Consider the following 19346-nt stretch of genomic DNA (forward strand, 5'->3'; position numbering starts at 1 on the left):
TGAAATTGTGGAAAACCTGCACACTGATTTTAAATAAGCCATTATATTATTCAATATATTTCATTTTGCTTAAAAAACCTGTTCATTATTTTAAAACAGCATTTTAAAATATTCATTTTTAATCATGTGGAATATTATTATAATTCTGTCTTTTTTCAGAACCTTGGATTTCAAAATCAAAATTTTCCAAAGTAGCTTTGTTTTTATTTCATGTTGCTGTTTTTCACAATGACTGATTTATTTCATGAAGAGCTTTTTCATGAGTCTATCTGTCAATCAGTGAAAGTGGGCGGGATCGAAACGCTCATTGGCTCATCCATGGAAATCGACTCTTATTCCTCGATACCTGCTCAGCGGTGTGCCAGTCAGATAGGTGACATGTTTCAGCGATATCCGCGCGGCTTTGCTGACATTAGAGATCAAATAGAGACAAACTATCTGTCTGCTGCAGCAAACATGGACGACTCTATTTTTGTAGTTTGAGGGTTTGTGTGGACCAAACCACGGAGGAGCTCCTGTCGTCCACGTCTATAAGTCCCCCGTTGAAACACTCCTCATTCTTACGCCATTCACTCAGAGCTCACACTGTGTTGGCTCACAGGAGGTGAGCTGGCGGACCGACAGAGTCAGACCAGGCAGCTGCGCAAAGCGGGACAAGCCTGCTCAGGCCTCCTGAACCTTATGATAACTTTCTATTTTAATTGAGACAATGATTATAATCGGGTCATCTGATTTTATTTTGCCCTACTGGGAATATGTTGAACCTTTTCTGCGATGACGTTTCTTTTATTTATTTTTTTTTTTTTTAACTTGTCCTGTCCAACAGCTAGGCAGGCAGATGAGAGCTGAGGGCCTCTTGTGATGGACATATTTTGCTTTAACAAGAGGGGTTATGAATCTTCAGACAAACCAAAGGTATGTCTGAATAAACCCCTTTTGTAATTGAGGCCAAACTTTATTCATTTCAACCATGATTGAAAATCTTTGGTGTTTGGTGTTCCTCAGGTGAGTGTTTATGTTCTTCTAAAATGGATGGTGGAATGTGAAAAGAAGGAGGAGGAGCGCCCAGCCACCCCCACACCCAGACCCCCGCCGCAGCGGCAGCCGGAATTCCCCCAACGCCACATGGGAACAGGCAGGGAACAACTCCCCCCCGGGCGACCAAGACCGCCACCCAGGCCAGGGCCAGCAGGACCGCCACGAGGCCCCCAGAGCCAGAGAGCAGGGAGGCGCGGAGGGAAAGAGAGCGCCACCCCAGCACAGCCAGGAAAGCAGCCCCCCTGCCGCGCCGGAAGAGCCCAACGCAGGGCCCCACCGGAGAAGGACGCCCACAGCCCCACACGAGCACCCCACCACCACCCAGGAGTTCCTGCGATGACGTTTCTGATCGTGGTCGGAAAACGCAGCGGAGATCCGGGATTGATTGAGCAATTCTGCAGCCAGGGTTTACTCCAAGAATCAGGCTCTGTACTTTGGAGGAAACATTTTTATATTATTACTTTTCCGGGGAACAGGGCAACAGACCCTTAACTTGCGCTCACACACTCACTCTCGCGCTGCTTGGGCGCTCAGATTTACACGTAATTCAAGACGTAGTTTGACTGCAGGAGCTGAAGCAGAGACTCTCTGGGATGATCTCATGAACTCAAACATGGAAACATTGTTATCATGTGGAACTATTCAAAATAAATAAACCTAATCTTTTAACACTCCATGTACATTGTGCATCCATGCATTGTTACTGAGATAAGCACAGGCAACCGCTCCATGTGGCTATCAGGCTAAAGCATTAGCTGGTAGCCCCTCCCACACGCGGCATGTTGCGTTCATGGAACTCGAGTTCATAGAAGCTTTGTGGAACTCCAACAACCACCCAGCCTAATTTAGAACACTACTAGATGTTAATGAGAAGATGAAAATTGCCCAACCGACCACAGACCAACTGAATTATGCAAACTCGCCTAAAGCCACATTTATCCGCAAATTTAGAACCAAAACTGCCCAATTTCGTGTAACACTGTGGATGTGTTGAGGTGCATACTCCCCCTAGTTGTGAGGGGTGGCATTGCGCCGTCACGTTTGGTGAAGCATCTTCGATGGATGTAGTTAGGCTGCTGCTGCTCATGTAAAGGAGTAAATGAGTAGCCAATCACAAAAGTGTCTCCGCCTTGTCTAGTTTGATTGACAGACAGACACAGTCTCCTGAAAAAGCTCTCCATGAAATAAATACGCCATTGTGAAAAACAGCAACATGAAATAAAAACAAAGCTACTTTGGAAAATATTGATTTTGAAATCCAAGGTTCTGAAAAAAGACTTTATTATAATAATATTCCACATGATTAAAAATGAATATTTTAAAATGCTGTTTTAAAATAATGAACAGGTTTTTAAAGCAAAATGAAATATATTGAATAATATAATGGCTTATTTAAAATCGGTGTCCAGGTTTTTCACAATTTCATGATCTTTTTATATATTTATAAGAGATTTTTTGGTTGATTAGTTATTTAATTATGAACAGTATAGGATAGTATAGCTTTTATGATTATTATTAAGGGGTGTTCGCTCATAATTTTCTAAATCTCTGCGGCCAGTGCTTTATTATTGGCGGAACGGAACCGGAAGAAGGGTTAGGATTAGGTTAATATTTCCCAACAACGTCTTGCCTTTAATGTACTTAAAATGTATGTGGTCAATGCTGCAACGTGCATCTGGCTGCATGTAGGAATAATATCAGGTTTTATTTTGTTTGGACACGATTGGAAACACAAATTCACGTGATTGCTTACATGGTTTCTCAGGACTGTGTGGAGTGGCATTACTGCATTCCTCTGTTCGGAGACACGGTTCTCCTGAGTCCAGCAGCTCACTCACGCAGAGCAGCCGGATGGACTAAAGTCAGAAGTCTCTTTTTGCGACTGTAAACGGAGACTAAGAGACCTACGGATGGGATAACCAAAATTACGCAAATAGGAAAATAAAAACAAATAGTTTTTCTTTTTTTATTTTAATTTTCAAAAACGAAGGATACACGGATTGTTGTTGATGTACACTGCCTGCGGTTGCGGGGTGGGGGCATACCCCAAAACAATGTGCCACAAGTTTCTCTTTCAGATAAGGCAGAATTTTTTTTATTTATTTTTTATTTCTATATTTAGGAATTATTGATGGTGGAAGCTGGGAATCTGAAAATATCTGTCAGATTTAACATGACTCTAATTCTGTCTTTTTTTCTTTATCTCTCTTGTAGGAACTTCTACAGCATATTTTTGAGAGACTTCACTCGGAACACGTTCTTGAGCACATACCTCCAAAGTGATGTTTCTTGGAAACTACAACACAAATAAAGAGCCCTCAATTGTAATAAATAATGTCTCGATTGAACGTGTTACAGAAATCAAATTCTTAGGGGTTTGTATCGATGACAAGTTGGAAGCCACACATCAGACACATACAAACTAAAGTCTCAAAAAGTATTTCAATCGTAAATAAATCTAAACATATATTAGGATACAACAGTAGATATTTATTGTACTGTTCTTTAATATTACCATATTTCACCTACTGTATAGAACTTTGGGGGATTAATTACAAGAGCTCACTACATCCTTTCTGTCTACTTCAAAAACGAGCCGTCAGAATTGTACATAAAGCCGGATATCTTGATCATACAAAGAAACTATTTTATCAATCTAGAATTTTAAAACTGTATGACCTTGTGGATTTTTACACTGCGCAACTTTTATACAGAGCCAGTGGGAAATCGTTACCATTCAATATCCAAAAACAATTCTTTGAAAATGAAGGAGGCTACAGACTGAGGGGATGTAGGAACTTCAAGATCAAATTGATAAGAACCACAAAGAAAAGTTTCTGTGTGTCTGTGTGTGGCACTAAACTTTGGAACAGTTTAAGTAATGAGCTCAAACAATGTTCAAATATTCAAATATTCAAGAAAATGTATAAAGAAACTCTTATTTCAGGATATGAAGATAAGAGGATTCAAGGATCAACAGGTGCTTGAATAATTCCAAATACATATGTGAACTTGATTGTGGTGAAATAATCAAAGCTCTTTTAATTACAACCAATGAGTGTTACATTGTAATGTGCAATAATGATTACTGAAATGTTTAAATTACAATCAATAAGCTATTGATTTTATTTACTTGATCTGCAATGTGTAGCAATAATTTCTGGTTTAATCTTATCATGTGTTCTAATGATAATCAATTATTATTACATATCGGTATCGTTACTGTTTACTGAAATCATGAATGATTGTTTTCTGAAGATCATCAATCATTTCTACGCACTGGATTTTGTTACTTGAAGAGAATCTATCTGATCAGAACCGGATTTAAAACTCTGTAAAACTATAGAATGAATGAACTCAGTAGGGGTGGGATTATATAAGCTTGCTTCTTCCCACTCCTTTTCAAGCAATATATCAAACTCTACTTATATTTCAGTTAATGATCACTGTATTTAATTAAGCAAATGTGATTTAAGTGACATTTTTGTTTTGTTTTCTGTCTTTTTAATCTATGCATTTCATCATTTCTGTAATGAGTTTGATAAATATGTGTAATTGTTTTTATTGCTTTATCTACAATGCTTGAAATAAATCAATAAATCAAATCAAATCAAATCAAATCAAATCTGGACTTCTAGACTTCAGTTCTACTTAAGAATGTTTTTTTAACGCCTTGTCTAGTCAATTAACAGTCTTTCCTGCTACTTTAGATGAACTGACACGTTTGCAAAAACTTATTAGTTCTGAAAAAGAGAGAACAGATGAATCTATTGCTGTTGTGCAATGGGAGCAGGGTCATGCTGGACGACAACAAATAGCATTATCTTCAGACTACCTTTGTAGCCTTCTGGAACTTAATATTCCAGTCACCTGCATAGCCAAACTCTAGAGCAGGGGTGTCCAAACTGTGGCCCACGGGTCAGTTTTTATTAAATTCTGAAAATATAATTGAATATGGCCCGCACATGGCACTTGAGCTCAACTGTGTTACACTTCTTAGTTTCAACACTAGATAGAGCCAGTCACAGAAAAGGTGCTTCTCCACCAAACAAAATTAAGCAAAGAAGAATATTTACCATGAGTCACCAGAAGTGGCAGCACCGATGAAACGCAAAATAGCAAGTGAGTGTAGAAGATTTCAAACTGTGGGAAAATGAATATTTCTTTAAAGAAATCAACGGAAAGTTTGTCTGTTTGATTTGCAATGAAGATGTTGCCCTGATGAAAGAGTATAATGTCTGTCGGCACTATGAGACCAAGCATCAGAGCTACGCATCGTACACAGGTGCCAAACGAGCACAGAAATTCAAGCAAATGGCAGCTAGCCTGCAAGCTCAACAACAGTTTTTTTTTTTTTTTTCATGCAAACAAAATACAGAAAAACGCCACAGCAGCAAGCTATGAAGTCACACAACTTATTGCCCAGCATGGCAAACTGTTCTCAGACGGTGATTTCATAAAGCAGCGCCTCATCAAAGTCACAGAATTAATGTGCCCCAAAAAAGTGCAGGATTTCAACAGCGTGAGCTTATCCAGAAATACCGTGGTGCGGAGAATTGAGGACTTGTCAGCTAACCTGAAACTTTAGCTAAGAGAAAAATCTTGTGCTTTTGATTTTTACCCGATAGCATGCGATGAGAGCACAGACAGACACACACAGACACCGCACAGCTTTTAATTTTTTTGCGGGGAGTCGATAATTTTTTCTGTACGGAGGAGCTGCTTCATATGATGAGCCTAAAAAGCAGAATGACAGGTGAAAATATTTTGAAAATATTTGGGACAAGCTCTGTGGAGTAACAACAGATGGAGCTCCAGCCATGACGGGTGTGCGCAAAGGAATGGCATCCATGGTGTGCATCAAGGTAAAAAAGAGTGGAGGTGAGGCTGTTAGGATGCACTGTATAATCCACCAAGAAGCCCTGTGTGCCATGACTGTCCAGCTGGGCGATGTGATGAACACTGTTGTAAAAACTGTCGACATAATTCGAGCTACAGGACTGTACCACAGGGAATTTCAAGCTTTCTTATCTGACGTGGATGCTGAATACGGGGGATGTACTCGACTACTCCGATGTGCGCTGGCTCAGCCGCGGCTCTTTGCTGAAGCAGTTTTTTTCGCTGAGATCAGAAATCGACAAGTTTTTGAAAGAGAAGGGTCGACCTCTTCATAAACTCAGTGACCCTCTGTGGCTGGCAGACCTGGCATTTGTAGTTGATCTCACTCATCATCTGAATACACTGAACAAGAACCTACAAGGCAAAGAACAGCTGGTGTCACACCTGTATGCGCACATAAAAGCCTTCTGTGTAAAGCTCCGCCTGTTTGAGACACAAATACGAAGCTTTAATGCTGCACACTTCCTCTGAAATCAAGTCTGCTTTTCCAAAGGCAGACATTTCTTCTAAAAAGGAGAAATATGCTTCTGTAATTACATCTCTCGTGACATAATTCAACCAGCGTTTTAAAGATTTTTCTGTCATTGAAAAACAAATCAAGCTGTTCTCGACCCCCTTCCTGGTGGATGCAGAAGAAGTGGAAGAGAGTCTGCAGTTAGAGCTGATTGAAATGCAATGTGATGATTCTTTGAAGAGTCAATATCAGCTTCTATCCCTCCCTGACTTCTATCAGAGTTTGGATCATGCCAAGTTTCCTCTGATGAGACGCCACGGAAAAAGAATGATTAGCCTGTTGGGCTCAACATACATATGTGAACAAACATTTTCTCTGTTAAATCAGAACAAAAGCAGACTGAGATCCACAATGACTGATAGCCATATCTGTGAAGTCCTTCGTGTCTCAACCACCAAACTTTACCCCTGACATCCCAGCCATCCTTCAATCCAAAGCACAGCATCACTGCTCCCACTGAGACCAATGTTTTCACATTTTAGATGAGTTAGAAACACACACAGTAATCATGTGTCAATATGTCACCTCTTGTGTGTGGCCCGGGCCTTCGCTTTTTTTTTCTGTATTTGGCCCTCACCAAAAAAACTTTGGACATCCCTGCTCTGGAGTATGTGCAAAAGCACAGTTCACAGACCTATGAATGAATCTGATCTTTCGGTGACAGGACTATATAGAACCATGTCAGATGAAGACCTGGATCAGTGTGTCAGAGAAGTAAAATCCAGGCAGCCTATTTCTGGGTATCGAATGATGAAGGCTCTGCTGCTAGCCCAAGGACAGAGAGTGCAGTACAAGATAGTCAGAGCATCCATACATTGTCTAGACACCTCAGGGTCCTGTTACGTATGGTCCATCTAGGATGCATTGTTCAACGGACGTTCTCTGTTCAAGGCCCCAAGTCCTTGATGCACATAGAGACCAACCACAAACTAATTCGGGATGTTGTATCGGAATTATTTTTTCTTAAAAATCTGAAAGTAAATACAAAGTTTGCGTCGAAATACAGTTGCAAATGATATGCATGTTATTTGATCATGTGCTTTCTTCATGTTACTTAACATGCAGCACAAAGAAAAACACATTTTAGTTGTTTTCAACTTTTTTTGGTTCCTTTTTAGTTAAGCACGCTTGTCAATACGAATGCACAAGTTTAGATGCTTATGTCACATGATGGTGTTTTTACTGTTCTTCAGATAATGTATCTTGGTACAGCATCCAACAATCTGGCAGCAACAACACTATCCTTCTTCCAAGGGGCAGTTGAAAAGTTTAGTTTTCCTCTGACGTTAGGAGGTGTTTTTTTTTTATTCTAATTTGACATTTAAGCAATTTATTCTAAGCATCATTACATATATAAGGAGATATAAGGAGGTATATAATATATATAATATGAGATATATTATATAAGAAGCTCATTCCTACCTCACTCCATCCGACTTTATAACTCAATATCCATTTGCTGATAAACTCTTGATGTTTTTCCAGAGCCGTTATGCAAACTGATTTTCTGATTGTCGCCCATTGTTTGTGTGTTTGTAATGAGCCTGTATGCCGACGCTGAGATAACCCAATTTCCTACAAGGCTTGTAGTGAAACGCTCTTACCATTTACTGAATCACTGTTTTCATAATGTACCAAGATTGAGCTGCTTTGGAGAGATCTGTGGGTTGCTGTGACCAACATCTACTACAATGTTCTCCACCAACTTGAGGAAGAGGGCTTCCAGCGTTCAACACCTCTTCTGCTGCCACTAAGCGTCTTTGTGTGCCATTTAAAGCGCTATACAAATAAAATTTATTATTATTATTATTATTATTATTATGTGTTTTTGTCACATCTACAGGATGACCTGGACACTGTTGGGATACTCGTCCTTCAAGAACCCAGAGTAACATGACCCGCTGTGGGTCCTGGGTTGTGCACGTCATTCTATTCCTGAACCAGAGAACATGGAGGTATATACAAATATATCGAATAGTTTATGATGTTGGTTTGTTTGCTCTTTACTATTTTTTTCTTTGTGTGGCTTGTGTTCCTCAGGACATGAAGATTCCCCATATTGAGTGGGAGGAGAGTGGACTTCCACATCAGGACTATTCAGATGTATTGGGCCAAACATCAACTGCCCACTGACAGATGAACAAATGGCAGCTTTAACCCTTGTGCTATCCTAGGCTGTTTAACATTGGGAGTTGGGTCATCTAGACCCACTAGACAGTGCTCTGAACCTTTTTTCTTCAATGATTTGTGATCTTCACTGGTCTCCATGGATTACATGAAATTTTTCCACCTTTATCCACCTTTGTTGTGGTAGGAATAACACGTCAATGCAAGGGTGGTCATTTAAGATAGCACAAGGGTTAAGAAGTGCAGTTGACCCAAGAGCTGAATCAGACTCCTTTGGCTGTGATGTTTACATTGCAGCTGTTTAGTTTTGTGAACATTTTGTCTTCAATAAGAGAAAAAAGAAACATTCTGGGAAGAGGCTAGTGAGGAAACCTGAGAAATAATTTAAAAATGTGTCATACAAATTAGTTATTAGTGTATTTTTAATATACCAGAGTTTTAGATGAACACTAATGTGGAAAACTTCCATACACAACAAAAAACAAACAAACAAAACAAAAAAAACGACCACAGTGTGACTTCAAAACCTTTTCATTACCAAAAAATAAATAAAATAAAAATACATAAACATCTTTTTGCATCAGTGGTTTATTTGAGAGCAGAAAACTCAATGTATTTACAAGAACAGTAAAATAAAACCATGAATTCACAGGAGCCCAAATCCTGTATGACATGTCCCAATACAGGCAAGGAGATCACATCTGAAAGATGTGTAGTCTTTGTAATGACCTGGAATTTTCTAGGTCTCATAGCAGGTGGAGGCTGTGGGATAGCTGCTTCTGACGATCTCTAAAGGCTCTTCGTCAAAATCTCCCATCCCATCCAGTATTTTGCCAGGTTCATCAGTTCACCTGCGGTTCCTGTGAGGATTAAAAAGAGCAAAATCCAGAAAAGGGATTACTTTTCAGTAAATTAGTTTCAGTTTATTAGTCAAACAAAACAAAAGTAACTTTACCAGATTACCAACTTAATGTCAGTCTAGCTTTAAGGCTAGTTTGGACAAGTATGTATTTAACTGATGTAATCACACTTACTCAACTGATAAGAGTAACATAATTATATTTTTCTTCCTGGAATTGAGATTGTTGTATAAATTCAATTTAGTAACAGCCAAACACAACTTTTATAGCACTTCCATACATGAAAGGTAAACTTACCATTTTTAATGAACTCCTGAAGATACCCTAAAATGTGGGTTTTGGTTTCAGCAGCATCATCATCTTCCTCCTCCTTTGGCCAATTGATGCGTTGAACAAATATAAGTAACAGGATAAAAGTGTTAAACATGTTAGGGCCGTTTTAACTTTAGTGTTCAGTATTCCCCCCCTTATTCTCAGAGGTGAGGGACCAGAGATACCCGCAAATACCCAAATAAGGAGACCCCCCCCACCCGCAGCCGAAGAATCTGTCACCAATCCTTACTCAACAAAAACCCCTCTGAAATATTTTCTGATGCTTCGTGAAACATTTATTGAAGAACACTAGCATATTGCTCAACGCAAAACGTTTTTTTTTTATTCCGAGCAATACACTGCAATAGGGTACTTTATAACGCACGCTAGGAGTGTGTCTCTGTCTCTCTGTGCCTTAAAACCAGGAGCCTGTGCTTCCTCCATCATCAGTTAAGGGCATTAAACACCAGGGGCCTCATTTATAAAACTTTGCGTAGGATTTGCGTCAGAAGTGGCGTACGGATGAAACATAGGACGTGCGTACGCACAGAAATATTCAGATTTATAAAACCGTGCGCACGCACATCCTACGCATCTTTCCCTTAATAAATCACAACCAATTCTAAATGCAGCGCAGCTTTTGCGGCTTCATTACATGCCCATAGTTGCCAATAAATAGTCCGTGAAACGCCCACAAATGAATATTCATTGATTGCGAAACCATGGCAAACACCGAGAGGAAATCAAAAAAACGTAACTTCACTCAATGTGAAGTAGAAGTTATCGTTGGCGAGGTGGAAAAGAGGAGAAAAATGTTGTTTGGAGGGCACAGTGTGGGCATTACTAATGCCAAAAAGGCACTTGAGTGGCAAACGGTGGCAGACACTGTAAATGCTGTAGCCTCACAACCTCGGACCGTGGCCGAAATAAAAAGCCAGCAGAGGTCCAAGAGGACGGCTCGAGGAAGTCGGAACCGGCTCATAAGCCACTTGTCCTTGTTTGCCAGCAAGTCTTCTTGCTGTCTAAAGTTGCGTTCACTCCGAATTCTTCCATTTGCCACATCTTCTAAGAGCGTAAGATCAGCCATTGTGTGTCATTACGCATTGTGATGGGGCATTTTATTTCCCTCCATTTAATTACATCTGACAAGCTACAGATGTCGGGAATAATCCACGTGGAAATGGGAAATTGTTCAGCGCAAATGTAATTTCTTGTTGCTTTCTGAATGGTTGAGACATACGCCATACATTGTTTTATCAAAAATAAAAAAACTAAAGACATATGCATGAATACCATAATTCCATAGCTTATGAAGAAATGTTTTAATATGAAAACAACTTTCCCCAGTGGACAATTAGTTCGTCTGTCCGTCCGTCCGCACGCCCGCACCTTTGTCTGCTCCTCCAGACGGACACACTGACGAGAATATCAGTTTTGTACATTATTTCGTTCTGTTGACTATATTATTTATGAGGATGAATTGCACAACATGCCAATATTGCAGAACATGTTTCACTTTTCTTTCTGCAAATAAGTGTTCATTTGAATTTCTGTTGTAATTTTCGTTTGATTTTTTTGTTTGTTTCACTGCTGATCGATCAAACGGGTGTTCGTGTAGCTGTTAATTGTCAGACTTGCTTTGTGAAGTCTTCATGTTATTTCTGAGAGGCAGGATTGTCATTTTCACTTTCACGTGTTTCTTCCATCTGCCGACGGTGTCGCCGTTTCTCATTTCACCCGTTTTTGTGCGTACGCCTGGGTCAGAGCTTGCGTGAAGGACCGCACATTTTCCCGTCAAGTTTGCTTTTTATAAATCTCAATTATTGCGTAGAGAGTGGCGTACGCCTTCTTTTGTGCGTACGCAATGTTTGTAAATGAGGCCCCTGGTCAGGATATTTCCCGACCATTTCTGAGTCAGCTGATGCCATTTCTCCTTGCAGGAGCACAAACTTTGGTTATAGTGATTCAGGAAGCGGGTGGGAAATAGCTGTAAAATATTCTTTAGCAGCCTGCAATGAAGCCAATGGGCCGGCGTGCTCTTCATCTCCGCTCTCCTCCTCTCCAGCAGCAAATCCTTCGGACGCAAAAGAATATGCAGGGGAACACTGTACTGTTGATCACATCTGCCCTCAATCCTTTTTCACCACAACATTTACTTTGTAAAAAGCACGACAATTCTCAACAAGGTGCATCTTTTTAGAACATGGTAGAAGTACAAATCCTAACTGAGGTCTCTGGTAAATATGTACCTCAGGACAAATCTCGCCTGTTCCTTCACTTGGAAAAATCAAGGCTGCAGTTTCATGTCGCTTAGTAAGCACTGTCCACACTGGAGTCTCCTTAAGTCCTTGTCTCAGCTGCTTAATTTGCCTTGTGACAAGCCCAATGACCTGCACACAAACAGGAATGTTTAAAAAATGATAGACCAATTTAGTAAACTCTAGGTGCCATAAACAGCAAACCACAAAATAGTGACAAGTGAAAACTTAAGACAAATCTTTATTTTCATTGCACAACCATACTTAGCACAAAGTACAATGAAATTGAGGTACTGTCACACAACAGTACAAGGGCATATACATCATTTTCTCCTGAATGAACTAATTATGTGTACTTTTAATGGTGAATGGAAATGTCTAGATTAGGAGTCGGTAACCTGCCACCGTTGGCACGTGGAGGGAAAGACAGTGGTATCCGGGGTTTTAACAACAATAAGCACTTGATCTGTCGCCTGCTAGTATTTTTAGAATTTGAAAAAAAAACAGGTTTGAGTGATCAGCTCTTCTCACAATGATCTTTTCTACCCTGTGGCGTTATAAAGAAAGGGTCTATTCACACAACCCTGTTACTGTGACCCCACCCACCTATCTAAATACTGCCACTTTTTTTGCATCAGCCTTCATGAACTGGTGATTTAAATGAATGCTGTCCCCACAACAGTGGAACAAAAAAGTACGACAAAAAACGTAATTTGCCAGAGGTGACACAAAACAGCATTGAGCCTTTGTTTTGAAACTTGAGTGGGATGACATGAGCGTCTGTGAATGGAACGTGAGTGCATGCATGAGTGGAAAAGTGCCAAGCTGATCCACAAGCTGTTGCACATGTTTATGACCGTAGAGCAGGTTTTTTGGTCTTGTTTTTGGGCTGACATTTATTAAGTTACAAGTCGAGTTTGTTGAATAATAACCAAGCGAGGTCAAATTCAACTCAGACTTACTTTCCTTTCTGCCAAATGTCAATATGAACTGTGAACAAGTTTTAAAGTTGATAATAATATTACAGCTGATCACAACGCTGTTCAATAGTGGAAAAATGTAAATGACCATAATTAAATAAACTAATATTAATAGAATTGTACATGCAATAAAAGCCCTGTCACAGAATGTACTTGCATTAAGTTATTCAGGTCTTGTCTCATAATTTAACTTCTTTCTCTTTCGGCTTTACCCAACAGGGGTCGCCACAGCGAACAAGTCGCATAGTAAACTTGGCAATGTTTTACACCGGATGCCCTTCCTGACGCAACCTTCTCAAAGCAACCGGGCTTGGGACCGGCACAGAAGTAGAAAAGGGAACAGGGAGCAGCCCGGATTCGAACCCTGGTTTCACGGACGGAAGGCGCTGCAAACCAGCACGAGCTAAACCGGCTCTTGTCTGATATTTAACAAAAGATTTAAAAAATAAAAAAAAACTTACTTTTTCATGTTGATGGTTGTGAAGTTCTTGGAAATATCTTTATTTTTTTTTTACATATCCAATCCTACTGATGAAATAGATACTTGATCTGCTTTTTGTGAGTTCAGCAACATTTCAGATCTATTAGAAATGTTTTTGTATTTCTTTGTATTAGTAGTTGTTGATGGCAAAGTTAAGGAGAACATTTAGAATCGTGGGTGGATGTCATAAACCCTGCTGACCCTCCTTCTTCTCACATTACACCATCCATTTTAGAAGAACATAAACACTCACCTGAGCACAGGTGTTAGCTCACCTTTGCACAAACACTTTGTGTGATAGAATTAAATATTTCACACTAGTTGGTTTGAAGGCATAAGTGTGCATGTTTGAACACTATCTGTATTGTGTACATGTTGACATGTGGACATTTTTTCTGCCAACAGGTGTGTTTATAACATTTGAGTGTGTGTGTGGACAGGCCCCGCCCCTTCTAGATTTGTATTACATCTGAACCTGACCGTATCGATAAACATCCAGCAACTTGTTGCTTTATGCTGCTTCTTGTTTTTCACCCCCCCCCCCCCCCCTTATAATCACCCTTCTACCCCCCCTCTCTAACATCCCTCTTCCCTTCTTTCCTTTTCCGTCTGGTCCAACACAATAGATTTTCAAATATGATTAAAACGAATAAAGTTTGGCCTCGATTACAAAAGGGGTTTATTCAGACATACCTCTGGTTTGTCAGAAAATTCATAACCGCTGTTGTAAAAATAAAATATGTCCAACACAAGAGGCCTTCAGCTCTCATCTGTCTGCCCAGTTAAAATAAATAAATTAAAAAATGTAAATAAGGAGATGGTACTTGCTATCTGGCTATCCGGGGTCACTCCCATCATGTTAGCAGAAAAGCTAACGCGACGGGAAAATAAAAAAATCTTTATCATTTTTTTTTTTATTTGAACATCAGATGAACGATATGTAAATCGTTGTTTTATTTTTGATCTTAAGTTGAAAAACAGATGAACGAATGACACACGTATTGTTTCTTTTACACACACCAGAGTTAAATGTCTGGCCAATGTGACCAAGTGAAGTAAGCTGCACAGTTTCACCGTGATGACTGTGATTATTATCTTACCACAAAAACATAGTGCATGGCATGGAAAGTAAAAAACTAAAACAACAACAAAAGATGCACGTTTTTGTGCTCTATTAAACGATGTCAATGAGAAGATAATAGAGTGATATAAAGCATTATTTACTTACCAATGAACCACCAGCCCAGTTTGCTGCCTTCTTGGCCTTCAGTAGAACGTAGCAAACGCTGACGTCACGATTTGATTGGCTGGATATCGATGTGTTCTAGTTGTTCTAGTGAGACAATTAAAGCTACTTCTTTCCCATTTCATTTTTCTCGAGTCTCGAAATTAAAAATACGGAAAAATCTAAGATGGAAAATAATATTTCGGGGCATAACATTTTGCTGTTTGAATATCAAGGCTTCAAAAAATTCAGAAACAAAATGCAAAGGTTGAAAAAATTCAGAATCTGAGAAAAACTACCATACAATTATAAGAAAATGTCATTATATCTGACAAACATGTCAACTAGTTTTTGTTTGCTGACCCTTTACATGTCTGGGTTATCTCTTCTTTAGCTTTTTATAATTATTTTTCTTTTATTTGTGTATGTTTTTGTGTATTTTATTATGGGGGCATTATTTTATTGCATGTGCAGGGATTGGTGTTTTTGTTTTTATGGATAGCACCTTGAGCTGTTCTTTTTACATATGATAATAAAGTTGATATGAATTTATATTTAATGCCACATTTAGATATGCATGCTAAATGTCCTGGAACTTTTCTGACCAGTTGTAACTTTTCCTATTTGCCAGAAAATCCCTGTTTATTTCCAGTCGTTTGTTAAATAGGCAAAATCCTCTCTTTAGCTCTTAAAATGTCAAATGTGACTAATTTAAGTGTCTAATAAAAGTCATTGCACATTACTGTCTGACAACTTCTATTTTAGGCACAGCTACTGTCTAACAGGAACTGCTATGAATTCTCCCTGAATGAATGAGTATCTCCACAGATTAGAATCAACTTTGAGAGATTAGGTAATATGAGTTTGTTCCACTTTTAAATAAACTAATTGTAAGTATAAAAAGGCATGCAGGTTTCTAATTGATATTTACATTAATATTCTGTTGTAGCAAGCAGCTGAATGGCTCAGTTGGCTGGATGTAGCATGGGGTAAGATAATTGTCAATTAGAAACGTATGCATAAATTCAAACATTGTGCACAAATCAAACAAAAAAATATGAATACAACAATTAGTTTTACATTTGACATGTCTGTTTTGAAGAGGATTTGTCTTTGTTTGAAATTTCCCCGTTAACTCAAGGTCAGAAATATGTCATGTGGTCACAGACATTTACATCGAGTCCCGAAACATAGATTCAACTGAGTGAGCATGAGCTTTGGGCTTTATTTATTAAACTCAAACAGAACTAAACCATTTAGAATGTTATTGATCCCCAGGAAGGGAAAATATCTTTAGCACCGCTGAATTAAAAAAAGAGATTATAACAGCAACGTCTTGGTACATTTTTGGTTACCAGGCGATAACAGCTGATAGAATAAACAATGCACCGGACCAAGAATTGGTGGGAAAAAAGAGCAGCAGACATCCCTTTTATTAAGTGTAAAAAAGTCAACATTGTCAGAAAAAGAGATGATAATAAGAGAATGATAAAACAAAATGAAACCTGAGTAGGCGGCTGAGGGATTGTCTGCTTCCCTGCTAACTCCTCTCCCATCTGCTTGGCGGTGGGGGCAGCCGCAGGGAAGCGGGGTGGGGAATCCCTGCTTCGCCAGCCATTTTATTCCCTGTACAGGCAGGACGGGCTCGCTCGCCCCTGTTCAGTTGTACCTTGTTCAAATCTGAACAATTAGCACGTGTAAATTTTACATTCAAGACAAAAAAAAGTCGTATTCAAAACAGTGACAAATCATATTCACAACAGACATGTTAAACGTAAAAGTAAATGTTTTATACAGTTGTCTGCAAAGTTGTGCACAAAGTATGAATTTGCACAACTTTATCTTACGTTTCATTTTGACATATTCCTTACCCCATAGTGTAACTGGCACACAGGAAATCTGGGTTCCCACAGGGCGCCATGAGCTCAATCCAGTTTGGGACCCTAAGCAAGTCCTTTCACGCTGCTGCCTAAACTGTGTAGCCACAAGGGGCCCCAGACTTCAATCCAAAACTATTTAATCCAGTCTTTTGTCACACTTACATCAAAATCCACAGCAAAGAGGACAAGAGCTTTGTGAGCAAACTGATTATCAGAAATGGTGTGACAAAGGTCCTTACCTATGCAGGGACATAAGTTCTTTTATATTGCCCTGGATCCATTATCATTGGTCTATGTGGATGACATCCTGAGTGTCAGGTGCAGGAGGCGGGTCCATGTGCAGCTGCGGTTCCCTGCAGAGATCATTCCTCAGTGACTACCCAAGCAATTCAAAACTCTAAGACACATATGCACACACATCTTCATACCGGCCCCGGTCTATGGGTCACCTAGCTCCGGGTCACACACAAAAACACTATGCCATATTATTTGATGCATAAGGCACAACAGATTACAATGGACAATTTCAAAAAAGACAGAATAAACAGTCTTTTTAGGTGCACCTCATTCTAGGGCAGATAAAGTAAAACAAAACAGTCTTGTAATGATAAATAATGAGGTAGATCCTGAGGTAGATCCTGAAAGCCTTTGGAGGCAGACAAATCCACCAGGTGCCATTAAACGTACTATTTTCTTCAGGAACTTCAATTTTCTGGAAGTTCTCCATCGTTTTCCTACTTGGGTTGAAACATTGTAGGGATTACACGCCGGCGGGATCGTGGCGGTGACGCAGGTCGATAGTCACATAGAACTTTTCTGAGAAAATGTCTATGTTCAGATTTTCTTTTTAAACCTAATTCTTAGCCGGTTGGTTTTAGTTTTGTTTTTTAAAATCATTTTTATGAACCTCTCCTGCTTAACGCTTGCCAACCGTAGTCGTCAGCACAGGGGAGCCGCTCCAGGGACGAGCAGCTCGCCTGGTTCTGACCCGCTCCCGGTTCAGACCTGCTCACAAAAGTACAACAGCTGGTCGACAGACGACCTGGACAGGTTCTGCATGATGAGGCCTTTATTTACTTCTCATTCAGCTTCATTCAACATGTACTGCCTTTTTAGAAGAACTTTCCATCCCATAACAGACTCTGTTCCACGTTCACCGCCGTTGACACGCCCCCTCCTGCTGCTCTCTTCCTCCAGCCCGCTTGCACATCCCGAAGGCAACCACCGATTCTCGGTGGTTTGCTGGGTTGGGATCTCCACTAAGGTCCTGTGCCGATAGTGGACCCACTTCCTTTGATCTTCAACAACGACCACAGGAGATCAAACCGGAGTTTGCGTTTGCCCCCCCCTTCCTTGTTTTTCCTTAAACATCAAGAACATTCTGAAATGAAGACGTGAATGGACAAAAAAGCTTGTTGGTAACTTATTTTCATGATCTGAACAGTCCTCAATTATGGAAAAACAGTCCTGCAGAACTGTGCATCATATTTGATCTCGCCACTTTTAGATGTTAAATAAAAACTTAGCTTTTTAGAGTGGCTTTTAATGCTCAGTAGTAGGAGGCATTTTTGTTTTCTTTTATTTGTTTTTATTGCATTCTTATTTATTTTAATGGATTTTATTACTGACTGCTTTTTGTAATTTTATGCTGTTTTCAATTTTGTTCTTAGTTTGTCTAACTTTTTAACTTTCTTCAGTCTTCATTTTATTGTGAAGCACTTTGGCACTCCTAACAAAGCTGTAAATTACTATATAAATAAAGATTCATATATTCATTAAAATCTTTAAAAAATTCAAGATGACCATTTTACAGCATCCAACCTCATCAGCGATGGTACGTTGTGAGAGGGCTTGCTTATGTAACTTAACAGTTCTGTCACATTCAAAGAAATTAAGCTTTTTTCCCATCAGGAGACCTTAACAGGGTGATTAATTAATTAATTAGACATTACTATTGAATGTCAATTTTGGCTCAAATTCTGGCTTTTAAAGGTTGGGGTCTTTAATTGTTGATCAGCTGATGAACAGTCCTTTAGATTTAAATTGTTATTTTCCATAAACTGCTAGCTAAAATGTTTGTTAAAGAGCATTTAGAAAGAAAACAAGTATTTAATTAATTCAGGTACATGATGCGTTCCCTTCATCTTTTGATCAGTGTATAATAATTACAGGTTCTTCTATTTTAACAACAGCATATTCAAGTTCATTTAAAATAAATTACAGCCAAATAATTGTACCAAATAAGATTTTCCTGCTGCAGCAAATTAACTTGAAATAAAACAGTTAGAAAAGCCAAGTCAAACATGTTTCTATCATTGTGATTTTGGCGTGCCGTCATCCTTTTTCTCCTTTTATTATCAAATTTAAACAAACATGACAACATTGGTGTAGACTCCACTTTTTTTCAAATCTATCCATGTAAATGTAATTCTTTACTTTAAGCGGCGTAGTGGTAAACTTTGCCGTACAGCGAGAGACTCTTGTTCCAGCTGGCACCTTTCTTTGCAAAGTTTTCAGATTCATCCTGTACGTGAGGATTTTCTCCAGCTTCCTCCCTCAGTATAAAAACATGTTTTATAGGGTATATAAAAGGTTTATAGGCTGTTAAGCTATGAAACATTACCCCTGAGTGTGAGTGTCCCCTGTGACAGACCTGTGACCTGATTAAGGTGTACTCCACCTTGCCCAACAGTTGCAGGATTAGAACCAGAAACCCTGTGAAACAAAAACAGTGTTCTAAAACAGTGGACCGGCACCGGTCCGTGGATCAAT

The 19346-nt window shown here is 39.3% G+C and overlaps 1 protein-coding gene across 4 annotated transcripts in view; it reads right to left on the reverse strand.

Annotated features, from left to right (window-relative positions):
- Positions 1 to 16837, reverse strand: part of LOC105358390 (acyl-coenzyme A thioesterase 5-like) — a 37381-nt gene extending 20544 nt beyond the window's left edge. The window contains exons 1-2 of one of the 4 annotated variants that reach the window (XM_078934196.1): positions 16566 to 16826; positions 16200 to 16374 (exon numbers count right to left, since the gene is read on the reverse strand). The gene's annotated coding sequence lies outside the window, so the exon portion shown is untranslated. The other 3 variants (XM_023965277.2, XM_023965278.2, XM_078934197.1) reach the window with 3 other exon arrangements.
- Between the last annotated feature and the right edge of the window lie 2509 nt (positions 16838 to 19346).

This window comes from Oryzias latipes, chromosome 17 (assembly GCF_053564925.1).
Source record: "Oryzias latipes strain Hd-rR chromosome 17, Olatipes_Hd-rR_3.1".
In the NCBI taxonomy this organism is placed as follows: Eukaryota; Metazoa; Chordata; class Actinopteri; order Beloniformes; family Adrianichthyidae; genus Oryzias; species Oryzias latipes.